This window comes from Anolis carolinensis, chromosome 1 (genome assembly GCF_035594765.1).
Source record: "Anolis carolinensis isolate JA03-04 chromosome 1, rAnoCar3.1.pri, whole genome shotgun sequence".
Classification (NCBI taxonomy): Eukaryota; Metazoa; Chordata; class Lepidosauria; order Squamata; family Dactyloidae; genus Anolis; species Anolis carolinensis.
Window position 1 is genome coordinate 68,525,212 of NC_085841.1, and position 16,097 is coordinate 68,541,308.

At 37.5% G+C, this 16,097-nt stretch overlaps 1 protein-coding gene and 1 long non-coding RNA gene across 4 annotated transcripts in view; one reads left to right on the plus strand and one right to left on the minus strand.

The window, feature by feature from the left end:
- LOC134297812 (uncharacterized) overlaps positions 1-7,289 on the plus strand; it is an 87,666-nt gene extending 80,377 nt beyond the window's left edge. The window contains exon 3 of the long non-coding RNA XR_010004688.1: positions 5,414-7,289. This is a non-coding gene — a long non-coding RNA (uncharacterized LOC134297812). The remainder of the gene's footprint in view (positions 1-5,413) is intronic.
- LOC134297811 (uncharacterized) overlaps positions 1-16,097 on the minus strand; it is a 68,086-nt gene that overhangs the window by 37,724 nt on the left and 14,265 nt on the right. For all 3 annotated transcript variants that reach the window (XR_010004684.1, XR_010004685.1, XR_010004686.1), the window contains exon 2: positions 8,155-8,238. The gene's annotated coding sequence lies outside the window, so the exon portion shown is untranslated. The remainder of the gene's footprint in view (positions 1-8,154; positions 8,239-16,097) is intronic.

The window sequence follows — 16,097 nt, forward strand, 5'->3', positions numbered from 1 at the left end:
AAAATGATAATGCACAGTAAAAAAATTTAAGTGAATTAAAACAGATAGTGGCTGAATAATTTTTTTTTTTGCATATTGAGATATGACAGGAGATTACTTCAAGCAACCAACATGCCATGCAACTCTAAGACAAAATGTCAGTAGAAATCTGTTGATTTCCATATCTATAGGTAACAGAAAACCATGGTTGATGCATAGGATTTGCAGTTTTCTCACAATTTGGCTTTTATGTATTTATTTTAAAGGCTTGTCCTGAGTCTGGCTAGATAGCACAATAATTGAAGTGGCACCAGAGACACAAGGACATTCTAAAGAAAGAGAGACAAGTAAACAAAACTCGAGGTTCTGAGAAGCTGTAATTAGTCTGATTGGTGATTGTGGGAGCTGTAGTCCAAAAAAGGAACTTTTCCAAATCCTGATTAAGAGAACCATGTATTTATTCCAGGAATTTGAATAGGAATCCTTAATTTCTAGTTAACTTCAATGATTCTCAATCCATCTGGTATGCTCCATCCCAGCATGGACATATCAGGTCTTCCGGGGGGGGGGGGGGGGTGTAGAGTTTGAAACTATGTGTTTATTCCTACACAGTGTAACCTTTTCCTTCGAAAATGGGGAAAACAATAGCACCTGTTGCCTTCTTAATACAAAGTTTACTGCATCACCAGGTCCAATAATATAGCTATTCATTTTATGTTGAGTCCATTGTGAGAAGGTAGTGTCATTTTGGATCCCATCCTCTTTCAATCAAATGCAGTACTCTTCCAGGGTGCCTCAGCTCTCTCCCACATAATTGCTGATTTAAGGATCTCAAATTTCAAATAAATTCATAGGAGGAGGGAGGTTTGAAAGGAATCATGTGATTTTTATGTTGATCAAAAAGAGTAGGGTTTGGTTTTTGTTTTTGTTTTTTTTAAAGTTGATAAACACTGGTCTCATTCATTCCTGGGAGAGGGCCAACTGACCAGTAGCACTGTGTCTTTGGAGAGGCAGGGAAAAACAAGTGGGTGGAAATAAGAGACGAAAGGGAGACTGCATTCCACTTTGTCAAGGGATGACAGCTGTCAGTGAAAAGTGGGTGGTAGGGAGGATGTGCAGATGGAAAACGGGATTCAGTGTCTTCCCAAAGCAACAGCGGCTGAGCAAAAATAAGCATAGCCAGAGACACAAAGCTTTCACAGAGACCATAATTCATGCTACATCAAAGCATGATTACTGCAGCTTCCTGGCTGTCTATTTCTGTTTATTTATGCCACATTACACATATTTAATTCTATTCTCGAATGGCACTTCAGCTGCCACCATTCACTAAATGGGTGGAAACTTAAAGTGGGGGAGAAACAGGGGTAACAACAAAATGAAATATAATCCAAAAGAAAAAGTAAGATCACATAAAAGGCAAAAAACCCCCCCCAAAAAACACAGTTTTAGGCAGCAGCAACCATTTCCTCTACTCCAGGCATCTTCTTTGTCCTGTAGGACACAGGGAGGGAAAAGAAGAACACGGGTGGTCTATAGCTAAACTTCTTAGTCTATACAGATTGACTGAATCTGTTACATTATTTGGTTTGTTCCTAGCCATAAATAGTTGTATAAAGTATTTTAGGTAAGTCCTCACCAGAGTATGCAAAAAGAATTTTCAATCATGTTTCAGCCCAGGTTGATTTATGAAGGAGGCTCTCTCTACTGCTGCCTGCTTTATGAAATACTAGTTTGGTAACCCGGCAGTGCCCAGGTTATTAGTAGAAGGCATTGTTTGTTTTGGGAAATTAGATAATATCACTGAATTTTGGTCCAGCACTGTTGTTGGCTGGGTTCAGTGCTGTCTGGATAAAGGTGAACTACAACTCCCAGATTCCCAGGGCAATCACCCCCAAACCCTGGCAGTATTCACATTTGGCCATGTTGGGACTGTGTGCCAAGTTTAGTCCAGATCCATCGTCGGATGGGTTCAGGGCTCTCTGAATAAGGGTGAACTACAACTCCCAGATCCAAGGCCCAAATCAGGCCCATGTGCACAGTTGGCCATGTTGAATCTGTGTGCCAAGTTTGGTTCACATCTGACATGAGCTGGGTTCGGTGCTTCTTGGATGCAGGTGAACTATAACTCCCAAAATCAAGGTCCATTTCCATTAACCCTGCAGTATCTTCAATTCATCACAGGGCTTCTCTTTGCCAAGTTTGGTCCCAATCCATTGTTGGTGAGGGTTACAGTTTCAGTAAAGGTACTGTAAGTCCCATTATCTGTGGCAAATTTGGTACAGATTCGTCATTGGTTGTGTTAATAGTGCTCTCTGGATGTAGGTCAAGTACAACTCCTGTAAATCATGGTAAATTCTCCCAAACCTCTTGTTTAGTTTCTGATCAATTCCTCTGTTAAATGTGTGCCATAGGAAAGGGTAGGAAAGGGCTAAGGGCTAAGGTAGAAGCAGTGGATTCACTTGGGTGGAGGGCAGAATGGTGTTTGTGGAGGGCTCTGGCAAGGTTTGGGCAACATGTTCATGGTGCTCACTATAACCTGCATGTCATGGAGGGTGGACCATTGGTGTCTCCTGCTCAGTGGGAACTATAGCTATTTGTGGATGTTGGAGGCTGTCTGTGTAAGTGGACACCTTCTCCACATACATACACATTTTCACTTTTACTATGTGTATAGATGATACACCATATTACTAGACACAGTCCTGTTTTTTGTAACAAGAGTCAGCAGGTATAGCATTATAGGCTGAGACAGATAAATTGACATCAAATCCACATTATGGCATATGTTCCACAGGCAAGTAGCCCAGTTAACAAAATTATCTGGATGACTGCTCATATCATAGGGTCTGTGGATTATTTTAGGGCAAAATTCTTTTTGGAAAAAAATTCAGATTACATGCATTCAATGGGAATTGGAATGATTGGTCTCACATGTTATTGTGATGATAAACATACTAAAAACTAGCTTATTTGTTTGGAATACTTATTTAACTTCATTTATATTGTTATTTTCTTCCAATGTGTTCAAGGGAGTGTACTTGGCTATCTTTCTAAATATTACTTAAAGTGGCAAGTAATTTGGATGCAGATAGTTAAGGACAGCACTTTTCTAAGTAAATTCTGCAGTCTTTCCTTTTTTCACTTCATTATATGTGATAATTGTTGGACACCAGCTAGGCCAATTTTCAAAGATACAAGGGACCTACTATGGCACCCCGGTTCTATGATAGTAAGCTTGCAAAAAGCTATGAGGCAAAAAGCTATGATAACAGTAGCATTGCTACTGGCACGGTCCCTCAGATCAAGCAGACTTTTGTTGAGGATTCATGTCAAATGTGCCAAATGGTTACTGGGCAGCAGCATGGGTTGGTGGACATTGGAAATAAGTAGTAGGCTTGTGCAATTCTCCTGGAGGACAATCCATTGTTGGTATCCAGATTTCATTGGACACCCAGATCCATTTTTGGAGCCTCTGAAAAATCAGCTAATTGGAAATATCTGTTTTTGGCTAGGCAGTTGAAAGATCCAGGAAGATCCGGCCCATTGGCAGCAATGGGGAACTTACAAGGCTCCCCTTTTGTTCCTGGGATCCTTTCCTTTCTTCCTTTGAAGGGAATCTAGATTTGAGCAACGGTGTAAAGGAAGCACCCTTCCTGGGACCCTTTCCTTTCTTGCCTTCAAGGAAGTCTGGGTTTGAGGAATAGAGTTAAAGAAGCATGTGCCATGTACTCCCAAATAGAAGGGAAGAAGCCATGCCCAACAGCCATGTGGGACATTTTGAGTGGAAAAAAAACATGATGACTGAGCCCTTGCCATTATGGCCATCCACACAAGTTGAAGACTTTCATGCATTTCAACATTTCACCAATGAAAACTGGGAAACATGTGGCTAAGGCACACCAGAATGTGTCCAAGATGGTAAAATTTGACACATCAACACTTAACTGACCACAGTAAAGACTGGAAAGATCGTTGAAAATTTAGGGCAAGGGTTATGATTTGCATATTTCTGGATCTAATTACATTCCACTCCCACAACTACATAAATATGCTTTATGTCTGAGACATCAGTACCACTCAGTACTGTGGAAAAGTGGGTTTACAGCCAAAAAAGCTCATTTCAAAACAGATAAATTTTCAATGTGTCACCACACTTCATAATAGTTCAGAAAGTGACACCATCACTATAAAAACAAAAATTGTTCATGAATACAGCTTCTGGGAAATTGTTTACATAAATGTTAATAGCATGGGGTAGAAGTTGTTTGCCTAGCAGAAGCCCTATGTATTCCCAAAGCATTTATATAGGCACAGACAAGACTGGCACCATCAACTTGACCACTCAGAGATGAATTGATGCCCTCAACCACACTTTTTCTGTTTCCTTCCCATATTTGTTAGAAAGCAGTGGAACCTAACTTAGGCTGAATGCAGAAGATTTATGTCCCCTTGCTATCAGTTTCCTACAAGTCTGACTAGTCATTACCATTATTCTCATTGTGAAATCCCAGTCACTTTGTTTATGCCACAGGAAAAAATATATAATCTCTTTCAGTACACTGACAGTATCAACATAAAACAAATAATACCAAACACAGAAAGTGACAGAGAACAGGCAGAGGTTACAGAAGCTATTGTACTATCAGTGCCTGCTGTGAGTGTTACATTGAAAGCCACTAAGCAGCTCCTGCCTTCCCATGCTGAGCACTGACATTTTTTCTGCAACACTTTCTGGTTTTTCAACACTGTAATCACCCTTATCAATACATAAAATAGCACTGTTAACATTCCCATTCAGTTTTCCAGAATAATTTCAGTTAGTGTCCAAAAAATCTGCAGGGATACAGTTGCTGCTGACTCCATATGAACACTCTTAGTGACGTCTCAAATTGTCCACAAAGATGACAAAACTGTGCAAACTGTATACAAAAGCCTTTATTGTTTTACTTCATGTATAAGTTGATGGCAGATTCAGGGGCCACAATTATGGATTTTGATAGGACCCAAGGATATATTGAGAATCATTCCATCAATCCAGGTTTTTGGGGTTGGTTTTTTAAATTAAAATTTAGATTTTTTTTAAAAAACATAAAAAACTAACACAAAATGTATAAACAAACATAAATAACTAGAATACGAAACAAATACAAAGATCCATAATATCACACTTCCCTTGCTCTCTGGAAGAATCAGTCAGAATTGCTATTTTGATAAAAAAAAATTACAAGATTTCTTCATATCTGGGATGCAAAACAAATGAGATTAAAAATGAGATATGAAGGCAAGCCAAAACTAAGGCAGAGGGCTCAGATGGGTTAAGTAGTCAAATGTCTGACTTTGAATGACTTGTCCTTTGAGTCATGCTATTGTTCAATCATAAGTACTCATTATTAATAAATATATACGTAAGCAATTTATTTTTGGCTTCCAGCAACTTTTGGAATGAGCAAGTCAGCATCACAGTGGATGAAGAAGCAGCTGCTCCCCCGTGGCTGGAATCGAGCATACCCTCAGTAAGCTGGAAGCTGGAAAAGGTTAAATTGCTTCTGTGTCTCTATCTCCGTCTCTATGTTCATATGGCATTGAATGTGTACATTGTGATGCACCCTGAGTCCCCTTTGGGGTGAGAAGGGCAGAATATAAATACTGTAAATAAATAAATAAATAAATAAATAAAGTAGGTAGCTGGCAGAATGCTTTCTGATGACTCTGGCATGATATTCAGAATTGTATGCATGCATGCATGTGTGCATGTATGTACGTATGTATAACCAAGGGATTCATGGACAGGTGGCATATATACTTTGGTTGTTGCATCTAAAAGCCATCTAAATCAGATTGACAACTACATGATCAAGCATTATTTTCAACTACTTCCAACAGAGTCTTTTTGGAGTATATGATAAGAGGTTTTCACATTGGCTTGTATGCAGAAACTTGTATTATGGTAATAGTCAAACTACTTATATTTGATACTCTCTGTATGTGTTGTTTATTAAATAGTGTCTGGATTTATTTTTAAAAGAACCTGGAAATGTTTTTTGTTGGTTTTTTTTTTTTTGCATGGGAATTTCCAGAATTCCTCATTATGATTATGGCCATTTTTAAAATCTTCAAAAACTAACTTTTGGAAGCTTTCAGTTGTATCTAGAATCCTTCTACTTCACATCTGAGATGTTTCAGTGCCCTCAGAAATGTATTTGGATACATTTTCAGATCAAATTAAGAGTGTTAATTAATTATTTTTTATTTAAAGTTGATTGTTAGCTGAGATGATACAAATGTATAGTCTATTCTTTGACAAAACTATTTTCCCTTGTTTTCCAACTGTGTTGGCAGCAATGTGGTTTAGAGATGTTCCTTTCCCAAAGGGGAAAAGGGGAAAATAGGCCATTGCTCATTTGCATATGTTTACTCATTAACAGGTATCGAAATCTGAAATGTCCCCTTGAACTGCTATTGAAACCAGCCTTTTAAAAACCCAAGAGGCAAAGAATAAAAATGATAACCACTTTAGGTTTGAAATGGCCATAATTTCTGTTGTTTTTCTAATAGGTAGAGCAACTGATGCAATTTTGTTTCTATAGTGGGTGTCAAGTGGCAATATAAGGTGATATCCCATAACTCCGATGACTATAGGAAAACAAATGGGACAATTTTACATATATTATGAGATGCATTAAATGATCAAGTTAGGATTCTTGGTGTTCTGGCAGACAGGTTACAAATATTGACTCTTTGTGAAAAGCAAAAATGTCAATTTCCACGTCGGAACAGAATGGAAAAGAATACTGCCATTATTTTAATGTCTTTATACAAATCCATTGTGTAACTAAAACTGGGATTTTGTATAAAATGTTTTCTCTGTGCTACATATAAGACAGTTAGAACCTGGCATCCAATAGAACCCATTGATTTAGCCAATTTGAGCTCATATATTGGGGGAAAAGCAGAATAAAAATAAAGCAAGCAAGCAAACAAACCTAATGGTGGAAATTTGAGTCAATTTAAAGAAAATACTTCTGCACAACACACAACTAAGTTATAGAATTTGCTACCAGAAAATGAAGCATGGCCACAGATGGAGATTTGAAGAATATATAAGGTTTAAGGTTATCAGTGGCGACCAATCATGAGGCAATTCATTACTTGTAATATTGAAGGAAGTATTGCTTTTAGCCACAGTTGCTAAGGAACAAATCTGATGAATACAATTTCATGTACATTCTGTTTATGGCTGTCTCATTTATGTCTTTTTGGCAATTATAAGGAGAGAGTACTCGACCAAATAGGTCATTTGTCTGAACCAGCTTGGGTCTTTTATCTTCTTGTATAGGTTTGGTTGTTCATGATTATTATCCATTAATTCAGCCTCCCCTACATGGCTACCTTCTTGTTTTGGACTAAATTCACATTTGTGCCAACAAAGATGGCCTAATAATTAAATATTCTGGGAGCTATATGCCAAAACACCTGAAGGGACCTTAGATCATGACTATTAACTGAATGTTCATGTATCAAGCCATATGCCTCTGAATGCTACAGACTAGGAAGAAACAGTGGACAGTTTTTTACATTTGCATGCATTGTTCAAAATAGGATGCAGAGTACAAGTCTACATGGCCCTCGATCTATTCGAACAAAACAAAAGGTAGTATAACAATGGTCCCCAACCAATGGTTCCCAACCAGCTTCTCTGCGTCTAACAATATCTCTTTCTGCCTTTTTTGTGTACTGCTGCTTCGAATAGTACATTTTGAGCATCCCTTATCCAAAATGCTTGGGACCAGAAAGGTGTTGAATTTCAGATTTTTTTTTCCAGACTTTGGAAATGAGATCCAAATGCAAATAGAAAATTAATATATATTTCATACAAATCTAATACACAGAGCCTGAAGGTAATTTTATAAAATATTCTAAACATTATTTTATGTATGAAACAAAATTTGTATATATTGAACATTCAGAAAGTGAAGGTTTTACTATCCTAGCCTTCCATGTGGTTACTTTCAGATTTTGAAGTATTTTAGAATAACACATAGGGATGTTCAACCTGTGGCACAAAATATCTGGAACAATTGGAGGCAATATCCACCATAAAGAAAAGAACCAAAAACCAGTTCTTTTTCATTTTTTAAAAAACTCTTGCAAATTATTTTAAAAAAAACAAACCTGTAAAGCCTGTTGCATCGTCTCTCTGTATATGAGAGCAAGAGAGCACGCATAAATGTGGAACCATGCTGCCAGCAGTTTTTCCTACAAGACACAATTACGTCAACAGAAGTTAATCACATCCTACAGGAGTGGAATCTGCCATGTAGTTTTGCTTTTGTTCTTGAGAGAATAACCCAATCACCTTCGCAGTTCATTTGTGGTTACTCTTGTTTATTGTAGCCCTAGAGGCAAATTGTCCTCTCAATTACACCAGTACAAATGCAGAGCAAATCCACTGACTACTCCTTTCCTCACAAAAGGCTTATGCAGTTGTGACATTCATCCCAGGCTAAAAAAGATATGCAGACTCTTTTCAAAGTACAGTGGAATCTCAGCATTACACTCATCTCAGTAATGGAGAATGCTCACAATTATACAACATATAACTAATATTACCTTCTGCCACCTCGGTGGACTCCTATTGCATCAATTTATCAGGCACATTATTTTTAATTAAGAGGGGAAATAATATTTGTCATCATTAATTACCTGGGTTAAAGATTGGTTTCCAATAATTCAGGAAGTTCCATGGGGAGAGGAAACAGTGAGAAATGTGAATGATTTTTAATTGGTGTTCCCCCATCCTGAAATCTTTTTAGAAATTATTCTGTGTAAAAAATACTCATGAGTTATAGGAGAGAAGAATTTGGGTTTTCTGCAAAATAACACGTTTTGGGGTAATAGCAAAATTGCTTATGTTTTGTGAAAAAAAAAAACAAAAAAAAAACTCCCGCAGCATTCCATCAAAATATAAGCAACACTTTCATGGGTAACACTGCTAGGAAACTGCACAAAAATAACACATTTGCACACATTGACATGTCTCAAAACTTCCCAGAGAATTCTGTAAAAAAAAAACATATGCATTTCTGTGCAGAATAATTTGGATATGAATATCAGGCAAGAACTGTACAGAAAAATTCCTTTTCTTCACAATAGGGAGAACACTGCAGAAATGATTCAACCTCACTTGTGAGGAATAAATAGTCATATAGTGCATTATTTACATCTTGCTTGTCATTTGGTAAGCCAGCTTCTGGTGTGCATCAGTTTTGCACATTTATGCATTCATTTATTCATTCAATTTTTATCCCACTAAAGAAGATGGTGAAACATGCAACTATTTTCATTACGAACAAAATTAAAAATGAAGTCAATAGTAAAATGATTAGCATCATTCAGATTATAAAAAAGATAATTGTCCTAAACTCACTGGGATATATATTTTCTAAAAATAAATAAGATGTGACAGTAATATAATTATGGCAGAATTTATGACAGAGCAGGTCTGATTTTTTTAGATCTTTTCCATCCTCAGATTGTCCAGTTATTAGATCATGTCATGGATTTATAGTTTTCCATCTGCCTTTATATTTAGGTGGCAATGCAAATATTTCCATACCTTCATTATGTATACAAATACTGAAACTAAAAATGTTTTCCAAAGCAATTTGTGATATGTTGTATTATGTTGCATTACTTGGAAATTCCAACAAAGGAAAACAAAAAGTCAACATTGCACTGGGCATGCTCTTGAATATAGACAGATCTGCTGTAGCTCTAATGATGTTTAATCCAGTCTGGATGGAAATAATTACTAAGGATATAGAAATGAGATTAGAAAATATATTTTTTAAGGAATATTCAAAAAAGGAAATCAACCAAATGGGAAATGTATCATTCAAAACATATTAACAATATGGAATAAATATAAAAGCCACCTCATTAAAGAGAACTCTAAAATAATGCCAGTGATAATGGAGAAGAAATTTCCTAAAAACTTTAAAAATGTGATGGATAAGGAATTGAAAAGGAAGAATTTAGACAAAATTAGAAGTTGGAGGGAACAAATAAAGGAGGAAAACAACATAAAGGGAATCCTAGGTGATTTAAATATATCATGGCTTCATTGGGTCCAATTAGATCAATGGTTCCAAAATTGGCAAAGAAAGAGCTGTGAGGAAAGAGAACCAACAAAATTTGAAAATATAGTATTAAAAGAACAGACTAAAGAGGGAAATGAATATCCGAAAGGGATAACCAGTATGATATATAAAATATTTATAGAGATTAAAGGTGGGAGGAAAGGGATATTAACAAGGGAAATATGGGAGGAAGAACTGGGAATAAAAGTAGGAGAAAGAAATTGGGAAAAATTATGGAAAGCAAGGCATCTCAAAAATTTATCAATTAGAATAAAAGAAAACTACTACAAGTAGTATGGAAGTGGTGTTTGACCCCAATAAAGATACATAATATGGATAAGAGCTGTTCAGAAAAATGTTGGAGGGGTTGTCAAGAAAGGGGGACATGTATTCATATGTGGTGGGAATGTAAGTATGTACAGAGTTTTTGGGGAAAGGTCATAGTAGAAATAGAGAGTATCATGAAGAAAAAAATCAATATAAACCCAGCGACTATACTATTACAGTAGAGTCTCACTTATCCAACACTCGCTTATCCAACGTTCTGGATTATCCAACACATTTTTGTAGTCAATGTTTTCAATATATCGTGATATTTTGGTGCTAAATTCATAAATACAGTAATTACTACATAGCATTACTGCATATTGAACTACTTTTTCTACCAAATTTGTTGTCTAACATGATGTTGTGGTGCTTCATTTGTAAAATCATAACCTAATTTGATGTTTAATAGGCTTTTCCTTAATGCCTCCTTATTATCCAACATATTCGCTTATCCAACATTCTGCTGGCCCGTTTATGTTGGATAAGTGAGACTCTACTGTATCTATTTATAATACAGAGGAATGGAAAGAAAATGAAAAGAATTTGGTAACAATGTTGCTAATGGCTGCAAGGTTATTAATAGCAAGAAATTGGAAAGGGGAGGTGGAAATTAAAATAGAAGATTGGTACAAGGAAATTTGGAAATTAGCAATAAATGATAAATGAACATGCAATTTAAATGTCAAAAAAGGCCTAAGGAAGAAAAATGATTTTGAAAGTATATGGAAGAAATTTATTGAAGAAACATTAAGGAGAGAAGATGGCAATCAACCCCCACCAGAAGAAATGAGGTTCTGGTTGGACTATAAAGAAATTGACTCCGGTGATGGGGAGCACAACGGGTAGAACACTGGGGGAAGGAAAAGACTTAATTCTATGAATTGTAAAGATTTTTATTTTCTTTGTAACAAATTAATAGTAATGTAATAAAAATATTCAAAAAATAATAATAATGATGTTTAATCCAGTGTAGGAGTTAAGACCATTGATTTAATTTATGTAATTGAATTGTGGTCATTGATATTGCAACAAAAACAGTAAAACTGGTATTGAAATGCAAAGCAAATGGTCTTGAGTTTCTTTATTTTTACTTTTATAATTTTAAAGCCAAAGGAAACTTTAAAAAACAATAATAATTAAGTAAAACTCTGAGTGCAAACAAATGCAAACCTGGCAATGTGTAAGAAAAAATGTTACTGCTAGCCTAGAGGTAGGACTAAATCCAAAATGAAATACTTTATTTAAAAATTAATAAATGCTTTATTAAACATTAAAAACAAGGCTGGAGTCCTTTTTATTCCAAATGAACCCTGTTCAAAATTAAATATGTTACTTTTCTTCCTCTAACTTGCTAGTGAAAAATATGTAATTGGGAAGGAGGGGATTGACTCTTGTCATTTAACACAGCTTTTCAAAACAATTCTATGTAACATCTCAAATTTCTATTTTTTTTTCCTTGGAAGCAGATAATTAGAGTAAAGTAAAAGGGGACTACATTTGTTGACATGATGAGCAGAAATGTTTTGAATTCAGATATAAACTATGAAGAAACATAAAGTTCTTAGGAAAAATGCAAATATTTATTGAACCACGTTAATGTCTTGAGGTTCTCGTTGGATAGGTTCTTTAATCAACAAGTCATAATCCAGCCTTCCTAAATGTATAACTGCATACATTGTTATTGTTGTTGTTCCCTTCCCCTCCTCTCCTTCAAATACTTCTAAAAGATAGAAATAATAATTATTAATCCCAGAAAACAAAAAGAAAACTTCTAATCACAGTTCGAGATGAGAAGCAAAACACGGTTAAAACACAACACATAAAATATATACCATAAAATACATACAGTAAAACACACAACACAAATACATATACAGTAGTCTCCCGCTTATCTAACATTCTGGATTATCCAACACAGTCTGCCTCCCACCTGGATTCACAGCTGTTTCTCTAGGCAGCAAGGACTGAACTTTTTATGGATTTAATTTTCGACAATGTTACTGTAAGGTCATTTTCTGCAATTCTATCTTTATTTGTAGTCAATTTGTTAGTAGCCAAGGTTTTTGTAGTCAATGTTTTCAATACATTGCAATCTTTTAGTGCTAAATTCATAAATTTTTGTGTGTGTCAGGAGTGACTTGAAATTTCAAATTGATTCTGGTGTGAGAGAATTGGCCGTCTGCAAGAACGTTGTCCAGAGGACGTCCGGATGTTTGATGTTTTTACCATCTTGTGGGAGGCTTCTCTCATATCCCTGCATGGGGAGCTGGAGCTGACAGAGGAAGCTCACACATTCTCCCGAGATTCGAACCACCAACCTGTCAGTCAGCATTCCTGCCAGTATTTTTAACCCATTGCACCACCAGGGATTTATACTACATGAGAGCCGTATGGTGCAATTCTCAGTGAGTTCTGTGGGACTATCCTAATCCTACTATAGGATTAAAGATTTATACGATATGAATGGCCATCTTATCCCCATAAACAGAATAATAGATAAGATGGGAGATAAAAATTGGATTAAGATATTGGGACTATATAATAAACTGAAACAAGGGAAATATGGAGAATGTATAGTTAAGGAGAGTATGATGGAAGACATAATTAAGAAAGCACAGACTTCAGAGAAAGGGCTGGTGGGAGTAATATACAAAGCGATGACCAAAGGTGAGGAATATATCATAAGAACATTACAAGACCGATGGCAAAAAGAGGGGGTACTTACAAGACAAACAATAGAGAACTTAAAAAGAGAGGCCACAAAAATTAAAATCGAGAAGTACAAAGAAATGGAAAGGAAATTCATATGGAAATGGTACCGCACCCCAGCACAATTAGCAAATATGATCAGGGTGGAATAATTATTTGTTTGACCAGGTTCAATCAGAAATTATTGCAAATGTAACCTCTGAGGATAAGAAGGAAGATAAAATGAGGAAAGTTAAAGAGAAATGGACAATATATTCAGATTGGATAAAAAGAGGCGAAGCCAATGTAAATATTGTACAGAAATGGGAAAAGTTGTGCTCATGGTTGGAGTTAAATTTCTAATGGAATTGTGGTATGGGGTAAGGGTGGGGGGAAGGGTGGGAGAGGGGAGGGGGGAGGGAAGGGGGAAAAAGAATGAATAGAATGATGATATATTAGATATGTGAGTAGACAATATAGATGGGAAGATGATTGAGAAATGCGATAAGAGATAAATGATGTGTAAGTATGAATGTTTGTATTAAATGTGCAATACACTCACAACATGTAATATAATATCATATATATATATGTGAGTTCTGTGGGACTTACTCCCTAATGCATGTATTTTACTCAAAAGGGCTTGAATAATGCCATTATCCCTAAATATATGTTTGGGAATACTGAGAAGAGTGGTGTGGGACCTTGAAAATTGGTTCTCGCAGAAGCAGAGGCAGCAGGAGGACATTTTTGCTCCCTGGCTTCAGGTAGGATTTGACTAAGATTTGGCTAAGATTTTAAACTGAGTGTGGGCTTGGCTCCTGTGGTCAAAGTCTAACTGTTGTGTGACTGTTGTGTTGAAAGAGAGCCAGGTACTTAAGTTGATTGACAGCAGGCATTGTCCCCTGTTAATTGAGTTTCTGGGAAAGCTTTATTTGCCAGTGTGAGTTTCTGCCAGAGCCTGATCCCAGAAGAGCAGTTGGTTCTCGCAGAAGCAGAGGCAGCAGGAGGACATTTTTGCTCCCTGGCTTCAGGTAGGATTTGGCTAAGATTTGGCTAAGATTTTAAAGGCACCTTTACTAACTATCCTTTGCAGTACATACAGGAAACAAAGCAACATAAACAAATACACAAAGAGGTGGTTTGTTGCAGTTTGCACATAAAGTGTGTGCATATTACTTAACTGTACAAAGATCCCACTTGGCCACCACGCTCACCAAGAGATGCAACAAAAGCAAAACATTCCCATCACATGCACCAGCTGTGGCATGTTCCGCTTTTTCACACAAAAACTAGACAACTACATCTGCTCCAAATGCAAACAGATGACTCTGATGGAGCAGAGGATCCAACAGCTCGAGCACCGTATTAAGACCCTTAAGGACATTCAGGCACTCGAGCTCTTCTTGGAAGTGTCCAAGTGCAGTGGCACAACACGCTGCTGTAGATCAGCAGCCTGCATCACACCAACACCACCAAGACCATGATCAGGAACCTTATGGGGAGATCAACTCAATGGTAGACAACCCTCAGGCTTGGAAGGAGGTCACCCATAGAAGGAGACGCAGGACCAGGCAGCCTCCGCAGAACTCCTCTGCTCAGCTGCATTTACACAACAGATTTGAAATTCTTACATCATTAACATACAATCAGGAAACACATCTTGTGGAGGACCACAGTTTCTGAGATACCACTCAGCGGACCACCCTGGATCAATGCGCAGGGGATAGCCCTGACGGGGACAGTGCATCACCACAGTCACACTTATGTAATCATGCAAATGCTCCATCCCCAATCATAGACCAGGAGCAACAGGAACATCCTTGGGAGAGTAATGGGCTCTCGGATGTATCTCAATGGATTGTCATTGATGAATGCACTGGGGATGTTGAGGAGGAGGACAACACTTTACACCTACATGATTCACTTCAACAGGAACACTCTTCAGGGGACATACACACTGTCTTACACAAAAGGGACCCTGTCAATCCTCAAAGGAAACAGGTCTTGGTAGTAGGTGACTCCCTCCTTAGAGGAACGGAAGCCATCATTTCCAGACCGGATGGGATGGCTCGAGAAACATGCTGCCTCCCGGGGGCAAAAATACACCATATCACTCAGAGGCTCAGCAGGCTCCTAAAGCCCCATCACCCTCCCCACCTTATGTTGATTCATGTAGGTACCAATGACACCGCTAGGCATACTTTTCAAAAGATCACAAATGATTTTCGAGCTCTGGGAACAAAGCTAAAACTGTATAATGTACATGTGATCTTTTCATCCCTCCTCCCTGTTGTAGGACACGGCTCTACAAGGGCCGGAAAAATAATACAGGTCAATAACTGGCTCAGAAAATGGTGTCAAGAGGAGCATTTTGGCTTCCTTGACCATGGTCTACTCTTCCAAGAGGATGGACTACTGGCAAGCGATGGGGTGCATCTCACACAAGTAGGAAAACATCTTTTTGCACACAGACTCACAAACCTCATCAGGCGTACTTTAAACTAGATCCACTGGGGGAGGGGAACAACAGCCTGGTGAACACTATATTACCCACGACCACAGGGAACCGCCGAAAGGCTAAACGGAGGGCTGCACAAACACAGCAAGGACCAAGTACAGAGAGCACAATAATCCCAAATAAACAGTTCGAGGGGAGGTCACAGGGGCTTACATGTCTTTACACTAATGCTCAGAGCATGGGAAATAAGCAAGACGAACTCCAACTCCTAGCACAGCACCACACATACGATGTCATAGGCATCACTGAAACCTGGTGGGATGACTCCCATCACTGGAATTTAACCATTGAGGGCTATAACCTCTTTCACAGAAATAGAACAAAGGGGAGAGGAGGGGGAGTAGCTTTATATGTCAAAAACAGTTACGTTGCAGAAGAAATGCAAGACTGTAATCCAGGAAACCAGCTTGAAAGCGTCTGGATAAGAATCAAGGGAACCG